A 21,314-nucleotide genomic window follows, 5' to 3' on the forward strand; every position below is an offset into this window, starting at 1 on the left:
TATTTTCTTATCTCAGAATTCTGCCCAAACATTCCAAAAATTCCCCAAACATTCTGCCTTATTTTCAAGGGAGAAATCATGCAGTAGGCATTCCTGTTTAATAGGCTTCTTTCACTCACTGTGTTTATGATCTCAGAATGTTTCTTTTAATGATGTCTGGCTGTTCAACAGAGATAAACCTGATCTGTTGAAAGAAAAAAGACTTCATTAATATACCTGAAGCAATGGAGGATTAATTCTGGTAGAAAAATACACTCACACCCAGGGGGCAGTAGGCAATTCATTCACCATAAGCCTCCATAGCTGTGAAGGTGTGAGAGTATTTAGCAACATGGAAAAAACATCCTGCCCCATGATGTTTACAGCAGTGGTCCCCAAACTTTGTGGCACCAGGCATGGTTTCATGGGGGTGATGATTCAAATGCATTATATTTACTGTGCAGTATTATTTCCATTATTATTATACCAGCTGCAGCTCAGATCATCAATCAATCCCAGAGGCTGGGGATCCCTGGTTTAGGGGACCCTTCTTTTAGAACCATGTGTGCAAAGGATGCAGACAGGAAATGCCCCCAAAACTGAAGCCTGGCCTAGAGAAGCTGCCTAATCAGTATTTATAGAATGGAAAGTTAAATATGAGGGAAACAAAGGACTGTGTTTTACAAGTTTAGTTCTAGTAATGCTGTTACTATGACAGATATCTTTCTATTTTCAGTATCTGTGTTAGAGTCTTCTGTATTCTTTTCAATTGACCTGGCTAAAGACATCTCACACTTGATTAAATACTACTTCACGCTCAATAGGATGGTTCTTATAAAAAATCACTGAAAGTAGCAAGTACTGGCCAGGATGTGGAGAAACCAGAACTTTTGTGTTTTGCTGGCTTGACCTTGAACTGGTACAGCTGCTGTGAAAAACAGTACTGTGATTCCTCAAAACGTACTATGTCTTTGACAGGAATTTCTCTTCTGGGTAGGTACACACCAGAACATACACTGGTATGCCAATGTTTGTAACAGCATTATTCACAATAGCTAAGATGTGTGAGTAGCCCAATTCTTCATCCGTGGAAGAATGAACATGGAGACAAAATGTGGTCGATCCATATGAAAGGGCATTTCTCAGTCTTCAAATGGAAGGAAATTCAGACACATTACAAAGAGGATGAACCCTGGAGACTAACAATGCTGAGGGAAATAAGCCAGGTATAGAGAGACAAATACTGTATGGCTTAACTTTTCATAGGACCCAGACTGGTCAGTTCACAGGCACAGAAAATAAGAGAGCAGTTACCAGGCTCTGGGGAAAGCAGGAGGGGGTAGGTAGTGCTAAACAGACAAAAGTTGTAGTCTGGGGGGAGGGAGGGTGATGATCGTTGCCCAACAACACTGTGGATATCCTTAATGCCACTGAATTAAAAACAGCGATACTATAACCCATATCTCTTTAGCCATAAGACAAAGACGACAAACAAGTCAGAGTGTCTACTAACTGGACTCTACCAGAAGAAGCCTCTGGGATTGAAGACAGTGAGCTCAGAGGCACAGAACTGCCAACAGGCAAAGAGTCCCTATCCATCATATTCTGTTCAGAGTGGCAGGCTCCTTTCTCCAGGGGGAGAGGGGCTATTACTCCCATGGCCAGTGGGGATGGCCTGGGAGGCCAAGGCCCTCTCTTCAGACTTGTAGTTGCCACATTCCATATTCATGGTATGCATCACCAGCATTCTCAGTTGCTAGGTCGTGGATGCCATGGTGGCAACTCTGTTGACGATGGTGGCATGCTTCCTTCACCTTCTCTACTCTGTGTCTCCTAGTCCTATGCCAGAAGGGAGTACATTTCCTCCAAGAACCCTAAGAGTCCACTTTTAAGATCTGTGTGTCTGCTTCAGCTGTGTCACCCCTCATCACTTTCTCTTGTCCCCTATAAATGGTACCCAACCCATCTCACCAGTAGTTAATGACATTTTTTCTTAAAGTGATGGCAACCTATACATGCAGGTGTTAGCAGCTGTGGTGTCCACATGAGGGGGCTGAGTTGGGACAGACAAGAAACACATTAGGAAACATACCCTTAGTTCACGGAAAACCACTCCCTTTCTGTTGAGTCTTGAATCACAGATGGTCCACAGAAGTATGGTGTTACAGACTATATAAGGTAGTTGCTAAGATGAGGAGAGCTTCAGATGGGACTTCTGTAAGTAATAATACATCATGTCAATGAGCCAGCAGTGACGACTACATTTCACATACAAACCAAAATGCCACTGGAATCCTCTCTGTACAAGTATTCTACAAATTTATCCCAAGGAAATGAGCAGAGAAATTACAAACATGTCAGTGAAACACACATACCCAATGAGCTTTATAACTGAACTCACAATGGGGACAAATAGGGAGAAGAAAACCCAAGCAGAGACTATGTACAGTAAACTATTTTATATCCTTACAATGGGACATAACACAACAATTCAACCTTATGAAGAGTAAAGAAGGAAAAACATCCTAGTACTGCTAAAATAAAAAGTTGATTTCAAAAATACATAATTAAAATTACTGGAGAGGATGTAAAGAAAATGATATCCTCCAACCCTGTTGGTGGAAATAGAAAGAGGTTTCTCAAAAAACTAAATACAGAATTACTATATGACCTAGCATCCCATTCCTGGGAATATACCCAGACAAAACTGTAATTAAAAAGATACATGCACCCCTGTGTTCACAGCAGAACTACACACAGCAGCTAAGACATGGAAACAACCTAAAGTCCAGTGAGAGGTGAATGGACATAGATGACTTGGTGCCTATTTAACGGAATACTACCCAGCCATAAAGAAAAAAAAATGAAACAATAGAGCAATATGGATGGACCTAGAGATTATCATGGGCTTCCTAGGTGTCTTAGTTGTAAAAATCTGCCTGCAATGCAGGAGGCCCAGGTTTGATCCCTGGGTTGGGAAGATCTCCAGGAGAAGGGACTGGCTACCTACTTGAGGATTTTTGCCTGGGAAAGCCCATGGACAAAGGAGCCCAGTGGGTTACAGGGCATGTGGCTGCAAAAGACTGCAAAAGGCATGACTCAGTGACTACACAACAACAAAGAGACTATCATACTAAATGAAATAAGTCAAACAGAAAAAGACAAATACCATACGCTATCACTTATATTGGAAGCCAGTTCAGTTCAGTTGCTGGTCATGTCCTACTCTTTGCGACCTCATGGAATGCAGTGTGCGAGGCTTTCTGTCCATCACCAACTCCCAGAGCTTGTGCAAACTACTGTTCATTGAGTTGGTGATGCTATTCAACCATCTCATCCTCTGTCATTCCCTTCTCCTCTTGCCTTGATTTCCTGATTTGATCTCCTTGCAATCCAAGGGGCTCTCAAGAATCTTCTCTAACACCATCATTCAAAATCTTTAATTCTTTGGTGCTCTGCTTTCTTTATAGTCCAACTCTCAACTCCATACATGACTACTGGAAGAATCATAGCTTTGACTAGAGAGACCTTTGTTGACAGAGTAATGTCTCTCTGCCTTTTAATATGCTGTCTAGGTTGGCCATAGCTTTTCTTTCAAGGAGCAAGTGTCTTGATTTCATGTCTGCAGTCACCAACTGCAGTGATTTTGAAGCCCAGGAAAATAAAGCCTACCACTTTTCCATTGTTTCCCCAACTATTTGCCATGAAGTGATGGGACTGGATGCCATGATCTTAGTTTTTCAAAAGGTGAGTTTTCAGCTACCTTTTTCACTCTCCTCTTTCACTTTCATCAAGAGGCTCTTTAGTTCCTCTTCGCTTTCTGCCATAAGAGTCAAATCATTTGCACATGTTGAGCACATGTCTCTTGATACTAGAGATCCATGAGAATTATGAACTTTATAGGGGTATTTGTGGCTGTAAGTTTATTCCAGCCTTCACCTTTCAGCTTCTCATCCACAGATACCCTTTGCTAACAGCAATTTTCTTACCAGGAGTGTCACTCCATTTCACTTTTGTATCAGTACTCATCACCATCAATGTTTTCTTTAATCATCTCTGGAAGGTATATGATGTGATATCTCTTTAATCCGTCCTCTTTTACTTGTTCCAATTTACTCTACATTTCTGTGTATCCCTGAAAATGGCGTTTTTTTGTTTTTTTTTTGTTTTTGTTTTTTTTAGGATGCATTTCCTAACGTCAGAGTCATATTTCTTTGTGTATGTCTGTCCCATTTCTTTCTCTTTTCATCTGCAACCAGTGATTCTCTTTCCTTTTATCTCTTGGGCATTGTGAATGCTGCTGCAGTGCATGTTTGTGGGGATGTGGACGTGGGCATGTGTTTTCCATGATCTGTTGGTTTCTCAGATCCTCTGGGAGTGGAACCACCACATGACATCATCTGTCTCATATTGTGTTTCCAAGGCCCTTTGACAGTCATGCTCATAAAGGCTCCAACCTCTTACCTCCCACCCCAGGCATATCAGGGTGCCCTTTACTAACGTTGCTCTACTCTTTCTTGTCTGTATAGTTTTGGATAGTAGCCTTTCTATTTTCTCAATAGTGATATCGTGTTGCAGTTTAACTTTTCATATCACTGATAACAGAGCAAAGAGGCTAATTTCCAGAAGCTTCTTTCTAAGCATTCACTTGTATTTACCTGTTGATGTTTCCATCCTGATCATGTGGTGCATTCTTGTTTTTATTTTGGTGTGCCACCCCTGGCCATTTTGTAAGGGTAGGTGTTATTTAGAGCTCAGCCACCTTGTGAGTAGTCAGTGTCCATCAGCCCCTTTGAAGTTTTCTGTTTCTCAAAGAGGCCACAAGGTGGCAGGATTTATTCAGGCTCGCCTCTTGTTACTATGGTAACTGCATCTTTAGAGGTGTGCACCGTTTCCACTTGTAAATGAAAGTATAATGAGATAGAGGAAGCTCCTGGAAAGTTTCTGTCTCATTCCTTCTTGGTTTTACTGTAGTTCATGTCTCTTGTTTGACTAATTTCATGTACAGGGTTGCTTTTGTTATGGCCAAACTGGTTCTTGCTCCCTTACACGGATACATAGAGGCATTCAGCAGTGTTTATTTCCTCTGACCTGCCCTCAGAAAGGGTGTAGTACCTCATGTTTGCTATATTGGTACCTGCAGATTATTTATTTCAAAGATATTTATGGGAATCGGTGAATTTAAGCCTTCCAGTGTAAGCCTGCCTCTCAACAATCCCCCTTGCGAAGCATCAGTGACTTCCCAGCACCGGGTGTCCAATCCATCTTGCTCAGGACACTCACTGCTCGCAATATTGTCTGTCCCATTTGAATGGTTAACCATATGGCCTGTCTCTAATCTGCCCTTCTTCATTGACTCTGATTATCACCACACTTATCTGTATCTCTGGCAATGACATTGTTTCCTTGTTTCAATGCCTGAGTCATATTTCACTGTGAACCCGTATCCCATCCCTTGATCCATTCATCTCTCCATCCCTGCATTCTTTCTTTACTTTTATCTCTGGGAATGCTGCCATAGTGCATGCTCTGGGGTGTGCGATTTTCAAAATCCGTGTATTTCTGAAGTGTCCTAGGAGTGGAGAGACCATGTCATACTTTCTTTCTTTCTTTCTTCCTTCCTGCCTTCCTTCCTTCCTTTCTTCCTTCCTTCCTTCCGTCCCTCCTTCCTTTATTTCATTTTGTGTGTAAAGGCACTTGGACAGTGATTCACATACTGGCTCCTCCCAGTAATATGAACCCACTTTTATAAAAGGATCCCCCTGACTAATGATAATCTATCATTTCCTGTCTGGACCGTTTTCCATGGTGGTCTTTTCCATTGCTCAGACTTGATGTCTCATGGCAGTTTAGATTTCATATCTCTTGTTCCGTGGCACTGAGATACTAGATGTATTCAGCTGTGCTTGTTTTCACCTACATGTTATTAGAATGTGTTTCATCTACCATTCTTGCTGAAGTAGGTTTATGTGGATTCTGTATTTTATATGCATCTGTGGGAAGAAATTAATGCCAAGCTCCAGCTGTATTCCTTCCATTCACCAGGTTCCTTTACTACCCATAAGTTTGTTGCCAGGTTGGTTGTCCATGTCACCTTTGTGTGGGTCCTCACTGCTGTGCATTTTTTTTTTAATCCAACCTCTCTGTTTCATGCCGTGATGTTTCTTGAGTTGACCCTCTTTCACTCACTGTAAAAACCTCTGGATTTATCTTTAATCAAAGTGAAATGGACACCCAGTGCTGGGAATACACTGTTGCTTAGCAAAGGAAATGAGTGACAGAAGGCTTACATTGTTCTTTATCTTTCTGGCTTACTTCACTCTGTATAAGGGGCTCCAGTTTCATCCATCTCATTAGGACTGGTTCAAATGAATTCTTTTTGACGGCTGAGTAAAATTCCATGGTGTATATGTACCACAGCTTCTTATCCATTCATCTGCTGCATGGGCATCTAGGTTGCTTCCATGTCCTAGCTATTATAAACAGTGTGTGATGAACATTGGGGTGCATGTGTCTCTTTCAGATTCGGTTTCCTCAGTGTGTATGCCCAGAAGTGGTTATTGCTGGGTCATATGGAGTTCTATTTCCCAGTTTTTTTTTAAGGAATCTCCACACTGTTTTCCACTAGTGGCTGTACTAGTTTCATTCCCACCAACAGTGTAAGAGGGTTCCCTTTTCTCCACAGCCTCTCCAGCCATTTATTGCTTGTAGACTTTTGGATAGCAGCCATCCTGACTGGTGTGTAATGGTACCTCATTTGTGGGTTTGATTTGCATTTCTCTAATAATGAGTGATGTTGAGCACCTTTTCATGTGTTTGTTAGCCATCTGTATGTCTTCTTTGGAGAAATGTCTGTTTAGAGGGTGGGATGTTTCAAAAGAACAGCATGTATACTATCTATGGTGAAACAGATCACCAGCCCAGGTGGGATGCATGAGACAAGTGCTCGGCCTGGTGCACTGGGAAGACCCAGAGGAATCGGGTGGAGAGGGAGATGGGAGGGGGGATCGGGATGGGGAATAAGTGTAAATCTATGGCTGATTCATATCAATGTATGACAAAACCCACTGAAATGTTGTGAAGTAATTAGCCTCCAACTAATAAAAAAATTAAAAAAAAAAAAAAAAGAAGGCTTACATTGGAAGGCTGAAATTTATGGATTTCTACAAATGACTATCCAATACATAATTCACAGGGACAGACTTAGCAAGAGTGATGTACTACACACTTTCTGAGAGCAGGTCAGGGAAATAACCACTGCTGAATGCTTCTGTGTATTCATGTAAGGGAGTAAGAATCAGTACAGCTACAACAAAGGCAGCTCTGTACATCAGCTTAGTCAAACAAGAGCTATGAACTATGACAAAATGGACAAGGGTGGAGACACAAGCTTTTGGGGGGTTTCCTCTCACACTGACTACTTACAAGGCGGCCAGGCTCAAATGACACCTACACTTACAAAATGGCTAGGGTTTGCACACTGAAACAGAAACAAGAGTAAACCACACAATCAAGAAAGAAACTTTCACAAGTAAATGCAATTCAATGAAGGAAGACACCTCAGGAAATATACCTTATTTGCTCTATTATCACTGATATGAAAGTTAAACTGCAACACAATATCACAACTGAGAAATCAAAAAAGTCCACTAGTAATATCTTCTGCTTCTGTTAGGTCCATACCATTTCTGTCCTTTTTTGTGCCCATCTTTGCATGAAATGGTCCCCTGGTATCTGTCATTTTCTTGAAGACTTCGCTAGTCTTTCCCATTCTATTGTTTCCTTCTATGTCTCTGCATTGATCACCGAGGAAGGCTTTCTCATCTCTCCCTGTTATTCTTTGGGACTCTGTATTCAAATGTGTATATCTTTCCTATTCTCCTTTGCCTTTCACTTATTTTCTTTTCACAGCTATTTATAAGGCCTCCTCAGACATCTGTTTTGCCTTTTTTCAATTCTTTTATTTTTGGTGGGGGGAGGTCTTGATCCCTGACTCCTGTACAATGTCATGAAACTCTGTCCATAGTTCTTCAGGCACTCTGTCTATCAGATATTATCCCTTGAATTTATTTCTCACTTCCACTGTATAATTGTATGGGATTTAATTTAGGTGATACCTGAATGGTCTAGTGATTTTCCTCAAATTAAGTCTGATTTTGTCAATAAGGAGTTCATGATCTGAGACATAGTTAGCTCCCAGTGTTGTTTTTACTGACTGTATAGAACTTGTTCATATTTTGCTGCAAAGAATATATTCAATCTCATTTTGGTATTGACCATCTGGTAGAGTCTTCTTTTGTGTAGTTGGAAAAGTGTGTTTGTTATGACCCATATGTCCTCTTGGGAAAACTCTATTAGCCTTCACCATTCTTTATTTTGTACTCCAAGGCCAAATTTGCCTGTTACTCCAGGTATTTCTTGACTTCCTACTTGACATTCTAGTCCCCTATAATGCAAAGGACATCTTTTTTTGGAATGTTAGTTCCAGAAGTTCTTGGAGGTCTTCATAGAACTGTACAGCTTCAGCTTCTTCAGCATTACTGGTTGGGGCATAGACTTGGATTAAATGTGATATTGAATGGTTTGCCTTGAAAATGAATGGATATCATTCTTCCATATTTGAGATTGCATCCAAGTACTGTATTTCAGACTCTTTTGTTGACTATGGTGGCTACTCCATTTCTTCTAAGGGATTCTTGCCCTTAGATATAATGGACATCTGATTTAAATTTACCCATTCCAGTCCATTTTAGTTTGCTGATTCCTAAAATGTCAATCTTTGCCCTTGCCATCTCCTCTTTGACCACTTCCAATTTGCCTTGATTCATGGACCTAACATCACAGGATCCTATGCAGTATTGCTTTTTACAGCATCAGACATTACTCCCATCACCATTCACATCCACAACTGGTCATTGTTTTCCCTTTGGCTCTGTCTCTTCATTCTTTATGGTGTTAGTTCTCCACTATCTCCAGAAGCATATTGGGCACCTACTGACTTGAGGAATTCATCTTTCAGTGTTCCATCTTTTTCTCTTTTCATACTGTTCATGGAGTTCTCAAGGCAAGAATACTGAAGTGGTTTGCCTTTTGCTTCTCCAGTGAACCACATTTTATCAGAAATCTCCACCATGAGCCATCTATCTTGGGTGGCCCTACATGGCATGGCTCATAGTTTCACTGAGCTAGACAAGACTGAGGCCCATGTGATCAGATTGGTTAATTTTCCATGATTGTGGTTTTCATTCTGTCTGCACTCTGATGGAGAAGAATAAGAGGATTATGGAAGCTTCCTGATGAGAGAGACTGACTGAGGGGGAAATTTGATCTTGTTCTGAAGGGTGGGGCCATGCTCAGTAAATCTTTAATCCAATTTTCTGTTACTGGGTGGGGCTGTATTCCCTCCCTGCTATTTGATCTGAGACAAAACTATGATGGAGGTAATGAAGATAACAGAGACGTCATTCAATGGTCCCATGCACACACTGGTACACTCAGTTCCCTCAACCCTGCAGCAGGCTACCACCGACCCATGCCTGCCTGAGACTCCTTGACTCTCATAAGCAAGTCTGGGTCAGTCTCTTGAGGGGCACTTATCCTTTCTCCTGAGCCCTGGTGCCCACAAGGTTCAGTTTGTGCCTTCCAAGAGTCTGTTTCCCAGTCCTATGTAAGTTCTGGTGGCTCTATGGTGGGACTAATGGCAACCTCCTCCAAGACGGCTTCTGCCATGCTTATGTCTGCTGCACCCAGAGTCCCTGCTCCCACAGCAGTCCACTGCTGACCCATAGACACTCAAACACAGTTCTGTCTCAGTCTCAGTTGGGTAACTGGGTCCTGATACACCAAGATTTGTTTGATCCCTCTGAACATCTCTGGCAATTATGGAGTTTTATTCTAAATGAGATTTCGTCCCTGCTACCATCTTGCTGGAGCTTCTTTGCTCTTGGACTTGGGGTATTCAGGAATATTCAGAACTCATTTCCTTTAGTATTGACTGGTTTAATCTCCTTGCTGTCCAAGGGACTCTCCAGAGTATATGTGGGCATGAATAAATATTTATTGTCTTTATGCTGCCCTTTCATGGAGAAATAGATGAATGCTTATGAATGTAACTTATAAAATCCACGTGTATTCTCTCATATGTATGCATCTGCATGAATATATATTTACTGTGCTTTTGCTGCCCTCTCTTGGAGAAAGAAAAGTATGCTTATGAATGTAATTGATAAAACCCAGATGTATTCTTTACATGTCGAAAATGATACTGTGTAACTTTATTAAAAATTAATACATGCTCAGAACAGAAAATGTAAATTTCCCAGAAAAATACAAACAAAGAAAAAAAACTCATTCATGATTTCACTTTACCTTTGGCACAGAATTCTGAGCTCCTGGGATGGGAAGATAAAAAGATGAGGGCATGCTAGTTCTTTCAGTATAAAATCATCTTTTCTTCTATGAGAATGCTAACATAGAACTTGGTTTTGATATTTGATTATTGCTTTGTTTACTTATCTTTAAGCCTCTACTTTTATAAATACCCGTAATTTGACCTCCTGTTTAGAGGGTGTTCACTGGAAAGACTGATGCTGAAGCTGAAACTGAATACTTTGGCCACCTCATGTGAAAGGTTGACTCATTGGAAAAGACCCTGATGCTGGGAGGGATAGGGGGCAGGAGGAGAAAGGAACGACAGAGGATGAGATGGCTGGATGGCATCACCCACTCGATGGACATGGGCTTTAGTGAGTTCTGGGAGTTGGTGATGGACAGGGAGGCCTGGAGTGTTGCAATTCATGGGGTCACAAAGAATCAGACACGACTGAGGGACTGAACTGAACTAAACTTAGAGGCTGTTTGCATCAAGGTTTTTTGTTTGTTTGTTTGTTTCCATGTTTGGTATGATTTAAAAATTTTGCACGTCTTGGCTATGGCAAACAGTGCTGCAGTGAACATCGGGGTGCATGTATCTTTTGGAATTAAGGTTTTCTCCTGGAATAGGCCCAGGAGTAGGAGTGGTGGGTCATACTTTAATTCTATTTTTAGTTTTTTTTTAAGGAGCTACCACATTGTTTATCATCATGGCAGTACCAATTTACATGCCCACCAACAGTGCAAGAGGGTTCCCTGTTTTCCACACCCTCTTCAGGAATTATTGTTTATAGAACTTGTGATGATGACCAGTTGGAGGGGGTGAAGTAAAACCTCATTGTAATTTTGTTTTGCATTTCTCTAATAATTAGTGATGATGAGCTTTTTTCACCTGTTTACTTGGTGATCTGTATGTCTTTTTTTGAGAAATGTCTATATAGAACTGCCCGTTTTAAAATTTTTTTTCTCATAGTGGGATACATGAGCTCTTTGTATAATTTGTAGAATAATGCCTTGTTAACAAAGGATAAACATTTGTGTAACACAGCTAACCATCCTCATGTCCTTCTTCCAGCCCAAACTAGGGCTGTTGTTCTTGTGTCTTCTTGGCCCGGCATGTGGCCTGAATGTCTCCTTGACCCAAAGCAGATTATGAACCACCCTCAAGTGTCAATCATAATCAGCGCTCAGGATGAAGATTTTCTTAGGTACATGATCGACTTCAAGGTCAGTGAGGGAGGCTGAGGATGGGTGGGTATGGCACTTGACAGGGAGGTGGGGGATGGTGTTATCCATGGGCCTGTACTGTGAGACTTTGCAGAGGCGTCATGGAGGCTGTAAAGGCCCGCCTGGGAGACAAGAAGAGGCCCCTCGATGCTTACACCTTTTCCCTCCTCCCTGTGCTGGCAGGTGCAAGTGCGGAGCCATCCACGGTCCTGCTGCAAGCTGATCTTCTCCTTTCGGGAAAACCCGTACTTCTGGAACACGGTGATTGTTAAGGAACATTACCTTGACATCACTGGTAAACGTGGCTCCCGCGTGGTGAGTGTGGGTACACAAGGGGCCCGGGGTGGGGGTGTGGGTGGATGCTTCAGCTGCCACATCCGCCCCTGTCTCCCCTGTCTTTCTACAGGGTATAGGGCACGTCGTTCCACACCAGTCCACTGGTTCTGGGACTTTGAATGGGGAGCACCCAGCCGCAGGCTGGACACCAGGAGCCTGAACTTTCTCAATTGGCTGTCAGGCCACAACTGCCCAGAATCGAACAGGACTGCTGAGGTGGGTTTGGTTTGGGCCTGCGCACAGTTGGCGATTGATGTTGGAGCTCTTGGCTTCTCATGGGAGGGTTGGGGCTGGTCAGCCCCGGGCTGACCTTGCTCTTATTGCCATCAGATCATTGGCCAGGACGTGTGGGATGATCCCCTGAAGTACTACCCCAGGGAGGAAATTTGTGCCATGAGAGGTAGCTGACAGAAACACAGGTTGTGAGGGGGTCTGCAGGGGGGCCCTGAGGGGACATCCGTGTAGAGGCTGGGGCACTGTCCTTTCCCAGATGGGGATCCTCAGGCTCATGCAAGCTGACTGCGGAGCCTGGGTTTGGGTCATGCACGTAGCAGGTGACGTGCTGAGACTGGAGGCTTGGGGACTCGGTGTGGCCATGAGTGAAGGAAGTCTCCCTCCAAGCAGCTGTGGTTGCAATGCCAGAATCCTCGGTGATTCTGCTCGAGGCAGGGTAAATGACGTCTGTTTGTCAGAATCATCCTTCGGTCAATCGCGCTATCCCCAGCCTTCTGCTGCTCAGAAAGTTTGAGATTGTCTGGGTCCTTGCCTCCCGCCACTGCTCCTGGGATAGCCTATGACTGGAAGGGCGTCCTCTCTGGGATCCCAGTGCACTTAGGTGCTGACTTTGGGGTCGTCTGTGCATTTCCACATCCACCACTCTCTGTCTCACCACCACCACACAGGCCACGCTGCGACCGGCTTCAGGCCAGCTTGGGAAACTACGGAAGAGCTGTGGGACGAGGTGGACAGGGGGCCCCAAGGCAAGGACATGGTGCCTACTGACGCCATTTCCCACATTGCTGGGCACAGGCGTCTTCAGCTACTGAGAGAGCTGTGTTCCCTGTTTGTGTTTGTGTCCCCATGCCCAGCATGTGTGTGTATATACACACGTGGTCCTGTGTCAGCTGTGTTAATGTGGGTCTGTGTGAGTGTGTGTGTGTGTGTGTGTGTGTGTGTTTCTGGCTCAGGGCAGACACACAGATGCAGCTGTCAGGAGAGGAACTGCCAAGCGACGAGAAGAGGAGGCACGAGGCGTCCCCAGACTGAGGGTCGTTGGTCGACCTATCTCTGCAGTGATCCTGTCCAGGGTGGGAAAGAGGAAAGGATGGCCAGTGCTAATTCAGAGCATGGCTCCCATGTGTGCAACTAGACCAAAAAGGAAAACAGGTTCTCATTTTCTACCATGGTATTTTGTGTATTTGGACCAGGTGGAGGGTTGGGTGCTCAGAGGATTCGCCCAAGACAAATCAGGTGGGGTGGGGCTTTGAAACCACTGCCTGTGGACCCCTGAGTCTGTGGCGGAGTGGGCCAGCCGATGGAAATGTTGGACGTGGCTATGGCAGGACCCGGGGTGGTGAGGAGGCTAAGGTCCTGTAGAGAAGGGCAGAGACCCAAAGGAGGAGGAGGCACAGAGAGCCTGCTGCCCTGGAGCCTTGTTCCACACACTTGAGAAGGATACACGGGAGAAGTCCTAGGCCCGTGCTGCCCAGGATCAGCCCATCAGGCAGCACGCTCCCTCCTGAAGGAGCACACACTGGCGCGATCGAACAGTAAATGTCAGCTGTGCTGAGGTAGGCTGTCCGTGTGAAACCCCAGGCATCCTAGCAGGCACAGGGTGTGAGCGTGGCATGCCACCAGGCACTTGCAACCTCCCTGGCAGTGCAGAAAGGTGAGGAGGGCACATGTGTGGGGTGTATGTGTGTGTCCCTCTGCTGACGTGTGCCTGTGAGGCAGGGAAGTGGGAGGATGCAAGGATGGTGGGCTGGCTCCTTGTCCCAAGGGACCTTGGGACAGTGGGAGACAAGGAGGGCCCTGGGGTCCGCTCAGAGCCTGCTGGTTTTCAGTGGTCCTGCCAAAAGATACCTCATGGTTCGTGCTGAATGCCCTGACGTGAATTCCTTCCCTGCTCTGGGGTCTTGCCCCTGGCTGTAAGGCCAGAGTGGCAAAGGTGACAGTCTGATCCTGAGGGTGGATTCTGGCAGTCTCGCTGGAGCAGAATCTCCGATTTGGTCTCAGGGGATCTGCACCAGGGGACACTCAGAGGGACGCTACTTTCCAGGTGTCCGTTTTCGATGTCCCTGGGCACGGTTGGGAACTGCCTTCCTTGGCACATGGGCTAGGTAGGCAAGCAGGGATGCCTGTCTTTCCAGAGTCCTACCTGGGCCTAGTGAGAGCAACTGAAATAAAGGCTTGGCATTTATCAAATGATTGAGACCTTGGGTGGGAGCAAGCCCTCTGGGTGCACTTGAGATAGAAATGGTGCTTTCTGCCCAAGAGGGGCATGAGCTGTGGGCCTAAAAGGGCCAGTTTCCCAGGGCATCATCTGTTCAGGGACTCCGTGGGTCTGGGTAGTAGTAAACTGAAGGGACTAGTTCTAGGGATGCCACCTTCCCTTTCTGGCCTCAGATCCCATGCCTTGTACTGGAAGAGACCCTGTAGATGCATGTGCACCTTCTTCATGACATTGTATCAGTCCCAGGCCTGCCACAGTCTCTTGGGGCTGTTGGAGCCTTGGGCATCTCGTTGGCCTTTTCCAGCTACAGGGAGGGAGCGCTGGGGGCACAGGTAGACAGGTGTACACAGAAAGCTCCAGAGATAGGGAGGACAGGGGCCCTCAGCCAGAATGCTGTGGGTCCTAAGGGATATAGGCATGCAATGGGGCACAGACTTGACAAGGCATGTTGTAGAGAGGTGCACACTGAGAAAGCAGTTCTCCAAGTCAGCTGAGCCCAAAGACCCTTGTTTTCTGGTTCCCTGAAGGAAAGCACAGGTAATGGAATCATGCCAACATGACTGGTACTGTGAACCTGCCCAAGGTTATGGGAGAATGTGGAACACAGGCGCAAGTCACTTAGATGTCCACACCGAGCACTTCCAGGCCTGCCAGACGCTCTGCAGGTCCTTCCCTGTCATGAACAATGCCAAGATCTTGTTAACCTTGAGCACACGTCACAGAGGTAGAAGTGCAAGCTGACAGGATCAACGAGCAAGTGAAGGAAAATAACATGGACAAAGAATGTCGGGTGCTTACCAAAATCCATGTTCCTGGACAAGAAAGCCTGTACGTCTGCACATCTGTAAGTCTCCTCTGAGGGATGTGAGTGTGGACATGTGGACATGTGGACATGTGTGCATATTCGTGCGCAGAAGTGCCTACCAGTACACTTGTGAGGGTGAGCAGTCGGAAGACACCTAGCTAGGTGACGCAAGAAAGGACAGCTGAAACATGAAGGGAACATAGACTCTGGCCAGCAGAAGAGTGAAGCCAGGGAATCATGCCCTATGATCTCACTGAGTTAGCAAGTTCTACATGGAAATAGACGCCTGCAGCCCGGACCTCTGGCAGAAAGGAGAGGCAGGAGGAAAACAACTAGGAGTGATCGGTGAGTGCAGAGGAGCCGAGACACAGATTGGGCTGCAGTCCCAGGCACAGAAGCTGAGGTGGGTGAGCCAACAGCCCTTTGGACAAACAGCTATGAGGACCTTGGCATCCTTCTGAAGTGCTGGGCATTCTTTCCATGTCCTGGCCAGGAGCATGCGCACCCCTTGCCTTTTGTGTAAGGTTTCAGAGATACAGCGGCACTGGAGCATAAGCACATGCTACCTGCAGAATCATCGAGTGTGAGACATCTCTCTTTGTACACTTTGCAGAACACAGATACCGCATATGAGGACTATAGGAAGGATGGCTTAGGTTGGTCGTCTTGCTGGTACCAGCCACACAGGTTTGGGCCACTTGGTAGGCTGGGATGTGTTCTCACCTGGAGAACAGAACCTCTTTGAAAGGGCCTGGATAGGGTAAATGGGCCATCGTGCAGGCCTCCGGCACTGGTGTGTCGTGGAACTCAACACGGTGGTGTGCTTAGCCTCTCACTGGGAGGCATTCCAGCAAGGTTCAGGGAGTGCCGTCATGCCAGCAGACCGTGACCCGTTTCTCCCTCTGCACAAGGTGTGGCCATGCCGCCAGAGTCCTGTGCAGTGTTCATGTCTGCCCAGCCAGGGAAGGAGGGTCGCCTGTCCCCTTCTGTGCTTCAGCAGTGACCACCCACTGTGGGCTTTCCAGTTTGAGAGAGCACTCTCCGACCCTGTGGCCCAGAACAGTCTCATCTGCCGTGGGTGCGACTCATTGAGGAGGAGAAGGGCTTGACTTCACTCCAAGGTGAAGCGTCTCTTCTGAGCGCTGGTGTCTGGAGAATGGCAGAGGACCACAGTAACCACTTAGAGAGTCGGAGACACACAGACAGCATTCCCTGATGCACACACAGCAGGATCGCCAGAATCAGTGATAGGCAAGAAGCAGAGACAAAGAGAGAGATCTCTGCCCTATGGCTCTGGTGCCCCTGAGGAGTGGAGGTCAAGTGTTGCAAACGTTGGGGTTTGTACACACTTCCCTACCATCCAGACAGCAGCAGGCTCCTGTCCCAGGGAGGAAAGTATCCAGCCACTTTGTGCCCCTGCCTATCCTTTAGATACTCAGGGAGAGCTCCCAGGGATGGGCGGTCCCATGGGACACAGCAGTGTGCTCTTTGGATTGCAGAGCGAGAACACATGGCTTGAAATTCCAGAGGCCAATTCAATGCCAGCACCTGCAGGAACGCCAGATGCAACAGCCATGCCCTCCCTGAAGCCGAGTGTGGCCACGTGGGGGCGCTGGAGCCCAGGAAACGGGGAAGCCGCCCTCTGGTCTAGGCGCCTTTCCCTCAGGGTGGCGTCCACTACCCTCTCTGCCATTCGTAGGGATTTGACGCAGCAGCCTGAGCCTGTCTCACAGTCTAAGGGTCCCGCTTGTTGGGCTGATCTCCGTGCATCCTCTCCTGGCCTCTCCGGAACCCCTTTCTTCAGCCTCAGGCCACCCGCCACACACCAGGCCCCACCTCCTGACCATTCCGCTCTCACCCTGCCCCAGAGAGCTAGCGAGCCACACACGGTTACCTCAGCTGGGCTGCCATTGAGCAGCACTTGCTATGCTATTATGTCCGGTCCCTTCACATCTGTCCCAGCTCGGGGTCACAGCCATGTTCCAGAGGAGCGTGAGAGGCGGCCAGAGGAAGGTGGGAGCGTTCTGGGACTCTGGACCTTCTTAGCTGGGAGCCCCGGTGCTCGGGACAGTGGCCAGGGGGCCTGCCGTCGTGATGCCGTTCACGGCTGGGACTTTGCAGGCACCAGGTGGCACAGCAGCCGACGAGGTCACCCTCTACGTGGTGGAGGTGGTGGAGGACAGTGGGGGTCCCTGGTGGACGGAGACGAGGCGGGGATCGGGCAGGTGTGCCAGCTGCTGGCAGAAGACGTCACGGAGGAGGTGGAGGTTGTGGCAGATGAGGAGCGGGATCAGGGGTCCTCCCAGGAACTGGAGGAGAAGACGCTGGAGGAGCAGGGGCTGGAAAGACCTGGAGGCCCGAGTGAGCAGCCGGCGCCAAATGTGCTACAGGCACTGACCGCCCTGCAGTTGGAAGTGAGCTCCCTGCATGAGGAAAACCGCCGGGCCTCCGTTCGCTTCATGCACATGAACCATCTGAGGAGGAAGCGTCACTTGGCTCGGAGAAGTGCCATCCTCCAGGGCATCCCTGGCTTCTGGGCCAAAGAGGTATCCTTCCTGCTGCAACTAGCTGTTTGCCTGTCAGGAAGAGGAGGAGGAAGTGGAGCAGAAGCAGGAGCATGTGCAGGAGTGGGGGGGTGCGGGTGTGTGGCGAGGGCAGAGGTAGGGTGCTGCAGGCCGCTGACGGGAAGTGTGGTCCTGGGCATTGGCAGGTTCCAAAGGCACAGCCGAGGAGTATCTGGTCAGAGCCACACCTGTAAGTGTCACAGCCATGACTCGGGGTTTCCCCTTCAGGCCTGCGTCTGAGGAGGATCAGTACCCAGGGCCTCTAGGTCAGGATGACCAGAGAGAGTACACTAGAGCACCAACTGCAGACATTTATTGTTGTAAATGTGGATGATCCCCGGAAATAGCTGAGACATGGGAGTCTCGCACACACACACACACACACACACACACACACACACACACACACACACACACACACACACACACACACACACACACACACACACACACACACACACACACATCCAGAGATACACACACATTCAGACACACATAGAAACACACACAGACCCCAGTTTCCTTCAGATTCGGTAGTCACAAGGACTGCAAGTCCTAACCATGTTACCAGTGACATGCCACTACTCAGCAAACACGGGCCAGGAGGCGGGCAGGAGAGGTGAGTTATAGCCCCTGCTTTTGGGTTGCAGAACACCTGAGCTGCAGAACAGCAGAGGGCACCCAGAGCCACGAGCAAGTCTGATGATACGGCAGGGCCTGAAGATGTGAGTCATGGCCGGGCAAGCGCAAGTGCCCAGCATCCTTGCAGATACCTGTTCCAGTGTCCTTCTCCAGGCCAGACTAGGGCTGTTGCCCCTGGCTCTTCTTGGCCCGGCATGTGGCCTGAATGTCTCCTTGACCCAAAGCAGATTATGAACCACCCTCAAGTGTCAATCATAATCAGCGCTCAGGATGAAGATTTTCTTAGGTACATGATCGACTTCAAGGTCAGCGAGGGAGGCTGAGGATGGGTGGGTATGGCACTTGACAGGGAGGTGGGGGATGGTGTTATCCATGGGGCTGTACTGTGAGACTTTGCAGAGGCGTCACGGAGGCTGTAAAGGCCCGCCTGGGCGGCAAGCAGAGGGCCCTCGATGCTTGCACCTTTTCCCTCCTCCCTGTGCTGGCAAGTGCAGGTGCGGAGCCATCCACGGTCCCGCTGCAAGCTGATCTTCTCCTTTCGGGAAAACCCGTACTTCTGGAACACGGTGATTGTTAAGGGATATTACCTTGACATCACTGGTAAACGTGGCTCCCAGGGTGGTGAGTGTGGGTACGCAAGGGGGCCGGGGTGGGGGTGTGGGTGGATGCTTCAGCTGCCACATCCGCCCCTGTCTCCCCTGTCTTTCTACAGGGTATAGGGCACGTCATTCCACACCAGTCCACTGGTTCTGGGACTTTGAACGGGTAGCACCCAGCCTCAGGCTGGACACCAGGAGCCTGAACTTTCTCAATTGGCTGTCAGGCCACAACTGCACAGAATCGAACAGGACTACTGAGGTGCGTTTGCTTTGGGACTGCGCACAGTTGGCAATTGATGTTGGAACTCTTGGCTTCTCACGGGAGGGTTAGGGGCCTGGTCAGCCCCGGGCTGACCTTGCTCTTATTGCCATCAGATCATTGGCCAGGACGTGTGGGATGATCCCCTGAAGTACTACCCCAGGGAGGAAATTTGTGCCACGAGTGATAGCTGACAGAAACACAGGTTGTGAGGGGGTCTGCAGGGGGGCCCTGAGGGGACATCCGTGTAGAGGCTGGGGCACTGTCCTTTCCCAGATGGGGATCCTCAGGCTCATGCAAGCTGGCTGCGGAGCCTGGGTTTGGATCATGCATGTAGCAGGTGACATGCTGAGCCTGGACGTTTGGGGACTCGGTGTGGCCGTGAGTGAAGGAAGTCTGCCTCCAAGCAGCTGTGGTTGCAATACCAGAATCCTCAGTGATTCTGCTCGAGGCAGGGTAAATGACGTCTGTTTGTCAGAATCATCCTTCGGTCAACCGTGCTATCGCCGGCCTCCTGCTGCTCAGAGAGTTTGAGATTGTCTGGGTCCTTGCCTCCCGCCACTGCTCCTGGGATAGCCTATGACTGGAAGGGCGTCCTCCCTGGGCTGCCAGTGCACTTAGGTGCTGACTTTGGGGTCGTCTGTGAATTTCCACATCCACCACTCGCCGTCTCACTGCCAACACGCAGGCCACGCTGGGACCGGCTTCAGGCCGGATTGGGAAAATACGGAAGAGCTGCAGGACGAGGTGGACAGGCGGCCCCAAGGGAAGGACATGGTGTCCACTGATGTCATCTCCCATCTTGCTGGGCACAGGCGTCTTCAGCTACTGAGAGAGCTGTGTTCCCTCTTTGCGTTTGTGTCCCCGTTCCAAGCATGGGTGTGTATATAGACACGTGGGCTTGTGTCACCTGTGTTTATGTGGGTCTGTGTGTGTTTGTGTGTGTTTGTGTGTGTGTTTCTGGCTCAGGGCAGACGCACAGATGAAGGTGTCAGGAGAGGAACTGCCAAGCAACCAGAAGAGGAGGCAGGAGGCATCCCCAGACTGAGGGTTGTTGGTCGACGTATCTCTGCAGTGATCCTATCCAGGGTGGGAAAGAGGAAAGGATGGCCAGTGATAATTCAGAGAGTGGCTCTCAAGTGTGCAATTAGACCAAAGAGAAAAACACATGACAGGAGTGTTTTCATGTACTGTATTTATTTTTTGAAAAGTAATATAGTCTTTAAGTAACTACTTAAAGTAGAAGAAACTAAATACATATTTAACAGTTTTGGCTCATTTATACAGAACTTTAAATAAGTTATACACAGAGTTAAGTAACAAAAGTTTTTATCAGAGTAAAATGACAAAGCACAGAAAAATATCAACTCTACCGCATCCGTTGGGTGGTTTCATATTCATCATCTCCCTTAAAAAAAACCATGCTTGGAAGCTCAGTTTTGGGTTTATTTACATTATTGACTTTCTCTGTGGAGATTTTGTAGCCTCATCAGGAACTTGAAAAGCTGCAAAAGTGGACTGAAAGCCTCTGAGCTAAACAGCACTTCAGCCATCCGCCTAATGCTTATTGCCACTACTCTCTGCTAACTCCACTGCAGGTCCAGGACTGTCTCTGCCAGCCGTCAGCCACACATGGTCTATTTGGTACAAGCATCAATGAGTGTACACTGGGTAGTTGTGGGTCTGACCAGATGGGGTAGCAGGGGAAGTGCCATCTCTGTTTTATATGATTTAAAATGAAAGTTCAGCACTTGTAAAGCACAACTGTAGAATTTGGGCTCAGAATTGGCTGGATGTGTGTCCAGAGTGCATGATCAGTAGTTGAGGCAGGCTCCCCCTGGAATGCAGGCTCTGTAGTTTTGGAAGGAAGCTGCAAAGGGCAAGTTCAATATCTGTTGCAAGGCTGATTGAAACTGTGACTCAGTAGTATCAGAAACTGTGGTCCACTGTGGAAGTTTCATAGTTGCAGCAAGTCTGTTCTAGATTTCATACTAGTGGTGGTGGGGTACATATTCCAGTGTGCAAGTTCATTAGTTGTGGCATTTGTGTTCTAGGGAGCAAGCTCATATGGCAGGATGTG

General features: G+C 47.5%; 2 pseudogenes; both read left to right on the top strand.

Annotated features, from left to right (window-relative positions):
- The window catches only part of LOC122436395, a 112,477-nt pseudogene extending 100,156 nt beyond the window's left edge, over window positions 1-12,321 (top strand).
- A 4,783-nt stretch (window positions 12,322-17,104) lies between these two features.
- LOC122436456 lies at window positions 17,105-19,428 on the top strand (annotated as a pseudogene).
- The last annotated feature ends 1,886 nt before the right edge of the window (window positions 19,429-21,314 follow it).

The sequence above is a fragment of the Cervus canadensis genome, chromosome Y (assembly GCF_019320065.1).
Source record: "Cervus canadensis isolate Bull #8, Minnesota chromosome Y, ASM1932006v1, whole genome shotgun sequence".
Taxonomy (NCBI): Eukaryota; Metazoa; Chordata; class Mammalia; order Artiodactyla; family Cervidae; genus Cervus; species Cervus canadensis.